The sequence below is a fragment of the Pholis gunnellus genome (genome assembly GCF_910591455.1).
Source record: "Pholis gunnellus genome assembly, chromosome: 13".
NCBI classification, from domain to species: domain Eukaryota; kingdom Metazoa; phylum Chordata; class Actinopteri; order Perciformes; family Pholidae; genus Pholis; species Pholis gunnellus.
In genome coordinates, this window is record NC_136540.1 from 15,043,278 (window position 1) to 15,049,280 (window position 6,003).

The following is a 6,003-nucleotide window of genomic DNA, read 5'->3' on the forward strand; positions in this document are numbered from 1 at the left end:
AGCAGCCGTGCTCCTGCTGTTGGCACAGAACAGGTGTGTGTGTGTGTGTGTGTGTGTGTGTGTGTGTGTGTGTGTGTGTGTGTGTGTGTGTGTGTGTGTGTGTGTGGCGGAGCAAGTATCTGCGAGTGCTTGAGGGTGAATGAATGTATATCTCTTAATCCACGTTGTATCTGGAAGAAGACAATTTCTGTGGATGTGGAAAGGTGTGAACTGAAAGGAAAAAGAGCCCTTTAGCGAAACACACACCTTGCACTTTATTTGATTTTTAAGGGTTAAAAAAAGACCTTTATTAATGAAAGAAAGAGGAGGGCGAGCTGAGAAGGCGTCCTGCCAAACAACCCGTGCCATCGCCTTGATCCTGGCTTTGCCTCCACAGCAGAAAAACAACATGGGATGAACAGTTTAGTGATTTCAGAAGGATTTCAGATGGCTTTGGCATATTGAACCAACACTGGTACAATTTCATCTATCTGTGATGAACTATGCTCATGTGGCCATTCAATTTGACCTTTTGGCACGTGGGCTTTCTGTGACAGAAGCCCAGACAGAACTCATAACCTGTGTTTGTTTTCTTCTTCTTTTCCGAAAGCGCAATATCATTGCAGAGACTTTTAATTCCACATTTTATTGACGTTATTGTCTTAGTCTTTTTTTTTCTATAGTCGGAATTAAAAATGTATGTTACGGTCATTATCAAGACATTTCCTTTTGAATGTAAGACAAACAGTTCAGTCGAACTATCAAGTCCGTTTTCCTGATTTTCTTTCAGCGCCTTTTTCCATTACTTGAACTGTTACACATGGCATTGAATTGATCACACACCTTTGTGTACAGCATCTTTATAAATGTGTCTTGCATGGGTTATTTTCCAATATGTTCATGGCCTTGTATTGTACTGTTTAATTGTTACTATATATATATTTATTCTTTCTATCTCAAAAAGTCTTGGAAATGCTAGTTTTGAGCAGTCAGCATGTCTTACACTGATGCACCTCATGTCAGTCTGATCATATCAACAAGTTTGAAACAGCTACGTCTTGTAATACAGTGATGCATTCATAATGCCTCTAGCATCTGTGAACATTAGCAGCAGTTGTTGACTTCTATTTAGGTGCTATTTATCTTCTCTGTGCTCTTTTATATTGTTTGGGACAGAACATGAGTGTTCGGTGACGTAACAAGACTGAATTTGGAATATTTTAGCTTGCAGATAGACTTTGTTAGAAACTGTGGTGCCACGCAGTGTGAGGTTAGACATGTGAGCCTGTGCCTGGAAAGTTTCGGGGTTTTATTTACACACCAGGTGGGAAAAAGAATCCCTTCTTCCTCCCTCGCTGAGTGTCCTTGTGCGAGGCACTGGACTCCTAAATGCACCAGTGGAGCCTCGTAATGGCCGGCTATTCTGCAGCTTCCAGGTGTGGCTGTACGTATTTGTGCGAATATGTTCAAAATCATACTGTGAATATGTTCAGCTGGAAAACGAGGGCGTACTGAAGGGTTATTGTGAGAGATTGTTGGTGCCAAATGTGTAGGTTGCTGCTTGGATTCGGTGAAACTGACACTTCATAGACCAGGTGGTGAAACCGGCTTCTTTTTTTCGTGCCTCTCATGTTTACCGTCACAATCGAGTCACAGAGCTAAGCGCCCTGATTTTTAACAAAAGAAATATTCGTCAATCTTTGAAAATCCAGAAGGTTGTTCAACAAAACTAAAAGTTGCTCTGTAAGAATTTCTAGAATCCTCAAAGACTTGGTTTTTTTTCAAGCTGGACTAAGTACAATTTGAAAGAAAAATCAGATGCTCGTATAAGAAGTTTCCTCTGGCGACGAGACTAACGACATAGAAACTGCTTCACCAGTTGCTTCCTAATCCGAACAAAGATGGTGGGTGGAAATGACGCATGTCCTTGCTACATTTTTTACAATGTGACCAAACTTAAAAGTTATATAATTAATGTGCAATATGTCATTTCCAGCTCCTTGAATAGGAAATAGAGTAACAACTGTGAAAACAGATGAAACATTTTCATATATTGTTCAGTGGATTTAATATGTTCTCATCCACATGGTGAGAAGAGTCTTGAAGGATTCTGTAAATTCCTTCCAAATAGTGGTTGGTTTTGTTTAAAGACCTTCTTGATTTTTACATTTCTTGTAATTCTTGACGTTTAGAAAAACGTATGTTCAGCTCTCTGTAAAAGTAAGACAGTAGAGGCACACATTTGGGCTCGGTGACACTGGTGTCACATAAAGACTAACAGACACACATGAAAACCCTGATTTGGCTTGCTAAAATGTCATGCAACTTTTCCCGCAATCACAATTTGCAGTCTGTTTTGCTGATTGGATTGTTTTATTCCAGAGTTTATCTTTATCTGATGCCAGTATTTTACATTAACAGGTTTTCAGCAGCAACCATTTGTTATTTTGTGGCTCCCTATTTTTTTTTTTTTTTTTACATATGTGACAGAAATATAACGTCCAACCTGACAGCTTTGATATATTGGAGTATTTGGGGCTTCAGAGTCACTGTGTCACTCGCAAGGAGCCAAAATAACAGTGTGTCAAGCTCATTGTGAAACCATGTCAAACTCATGTGCCACAGCAGTGCCAAAAAGACAAACAGTACTAAACAAGGGATGCTTTTGTAAAGACATTTGGTATGTGACTGTTGGACAAATGTATGACGGGTGAAGTTATCCTTTTGAGTTTCTTTGTAACTTTTTTTTTTTTTTTATGTCTCCACTATGTCCTCTTCTGCTTCTGTCTTTGTCATGAAGTGATTCTCATTGCGTTGCTATTCTTACTCGTTGTAATTGTTGCAGATCGTGATTCTTTGCCAAAAGTGTTAAGGCTTTCACTGTTAACCACCACACACACACACACACACACACACACACACACACACACACACACACACACACGTACACGTACACGTACTGAATACACTCCAGCTTCTAGACTAACCAGGCTTGGTTGGAGTGTACGGACCTTGACTGATTTTTTTTTGACATTTGCTATAACGCTTATCGGTTTTCTGTACATATTTTCCGCACGGCCATGCCAAAGCCGGTTTCAAGAACACCAAACCCTTCGAATGAACTGCTCACAGCGTCTAACTTTTGTACGAATCCCAAAAAATGCCAGTGCATGTAGCAAAACCGCTTCAAATCTGCTCGCAGCGTTACGAATCACAGAATATATATATATGAATATACATATATATATATATATATATATTTATTTTCTCTGAGTGATGTAAAACCTAATCTGCTGTTGCTACTTTGATAAACATACTGTGTGAAGTAGAAGGCTTTTGTTGCACACTTGCATGCATTACAACAGTATCCAGTTTTCTAATATTTTGTATTCAGTAACCTGCAGAATACAGTATGTATATAAAAGTAGCAGCAACTTGACTTATCAGTTGTTATCAAGGGATCCATGTTTTGATGGATGTTATACAGACTATTCTAGAAATGTATTGAAAAAGAGGAAGATGATGACCTCTAGTGATCAGCAGGAATGCGAAGAGGAATCAAATACATTATTTACCTGATACCAAGCCCCATATTACCTTGCATGAATTATGGCCACAGTCGCGAGAGTTAGCCGTATGCTAAAGTTGTCTTCCTTTTTCTCAGAGAAATTATGAAGAAATATATGATGTGGGAATGCAGCCTGTCACACCCACCAAAGGACATTTTGGGAAGTATGCTACTTCAATCTAGATGAGAAAACCTACCCTTTTCCTACCCTGCAGCGCGTCCACTACACGCTACAATCTGCTGCGAAGGTCTGGAACGCGCTCCACAAGCGGAGAGTATAAACACAGCTACTCCACGTCCATGGTGTCCACAGCTGTCCATGTGCGCGTCAGTTTGGGAGTATAATCGAGACTCGAGCCTGATTTCCAAGCTGTCAAACTTTTTTCTTTAAACAATGGCGATGTGATCATTGCTCTTCCCTCTGCTACTGACGGATGGGAGACAAACAGAAGTGGTGGCCCCGGATAGCAGTAACAAAATAAGTTAGCTTCGCTTTAGCTAAAGCTTGGGACAAACCTGAAGTCATTGACAGTCAAGAAGGAGCATAAAATGTACGACTGAGTGATTACGTACGACAACACACTTTGGGGGCAGACAAACATGAAAATCCTCAAAGAACGCCATTTTTCATGTGTTCTTGTACCAAAGCATGGGCGCCGACCAGAAGCTTGCACAGTATATATGCGTTGCAATTTGGGCTGTAAAGATCTAAATTGGAGGTAATTCGAACTAAAGAACTAAGCTAGGTTCAGATAAAGATGTTTATTTAGCCGTATGTCTCCCTCGGGTGACGCCATTGCTCACCCGATGTCAGTCGCAAATATCAAATATCTTTATGAGAACGACTGAATCTGAAGAATTTAAGATTAAAATCTTCACATATCGCACATTATGCGATTTCATCTGTCAACGCCAGCTGACCCAGACTGGAATAGACCTGGTCCAGCTTGGTCCGATCAGTTGTCCCGCCCCAAATCGTATTCACAATCAACTCGACAGTTGTGAGGCCGAGGTTTGTTCTTCACGTCGTCTACCCACCCATCGCTAGCAGGAGGCAGAGGCATCATCACATTGTCTCCTTAGCAAGGCCAAGAAGGTTATATTTTCGGTTGATTTGTTTGTTTTATCGGTTTGTCAGCTGGATTACAGATAAACTACTGGCCTGGAATCTTGGTGGAAGGGTGTAGCATGGGCCACAGAAGAACCCCTCCCATTATGGAGTGGATCCGAATCGCTGGGCGGATACACAAATTATTATTTACTTTCTTTAACTTTGTAAGATTGGGGTTTTTGGTCTTGGCGGATGTCTGTGCTCTTTGAGTGCCCTTCTACTTTAAGGTGTGACCGGTTGTGTTACCACACGAAAACCACTTCTAAGAAAAGGGAAGACATTTGTAGCACAACAATAACAAGGTATCATGGGATTAGGAATAAGGTAGACCGACAAAATGAAAATATTTGAGTGCTGAAAAGGGTTTTTTTGGGGTTATTTAAGAGGCTTTTTTCCTGTTTATCAACAATAACATAATGGCAGTTGAGGTTTGCTTGCCTTCTGATCTTATAGCCTCGTCATTTTGGATACTGCTGCATGTGTCTAATGCTACAAGACATTGGTTCCAGAAAGAGTACGCCAGGTACTGTATTGAATTTGACTCTTGTTAGGTGACCGGATACCCTCCGCATTCTTGTCATTGACATTTTTATCTGAGGCTGAGTCCTGTCCACTCAAGGAATGAGCTTGTGATTCTTCTTGTATTTTTCTGCTGATGTTTATTAACTGGAGACTGGAATACCTACTGCATGGTGACACTTCTAGAAGATGCTACGGTCTTTATAACAAGTATCTTTTATCAGTATTTTATAACCTTGTTAATTTTATATATACACTTTACCTTGCGTTCCAAACCGGTATGTTTACTGATAGCTAGGTTTCAGAGAGCTGTGCTGTATGTTCTGTACTGTGTGCTTGTCTGTGTGTTCTTTTCGGCGTGAGCTTTCCTTTTTTTTATTTCTTTTTTTTCAATGCGTGTTTGTTGAATTTGGTTCTCGGTTACACTGTGGTTATTTTATAGCTACAATCTGAAATTATTATTTTTTCTTTTGTATTTAATGTCAACTTGTGGCATGACTTTGAAATAAAACAGCAAAACCTATTCTGGGTTTGTCATCATTTGATCTGAATTAAAGCTACAACAAGGAAGTTTCATTTTGTGTTGATTAGTTAATTATAGCTTGCAAACTGAATTGTTTTTTTTGTTTTTTTACATGAAGAACAAAATGCTGTTTAATGGTTCAACCTGACTGATTTGAAAACATACTGGAAACTTAGCATCAAAACGTGTGCAGATTTAAACAGGAACAGGTTCCTGTTTCAGTGTCACGTGCAAAAATAATCACAGATGAAAAATCACAGTTTCAATCTAACCAATGAGTAGACTGCACAAACAACATCTTGA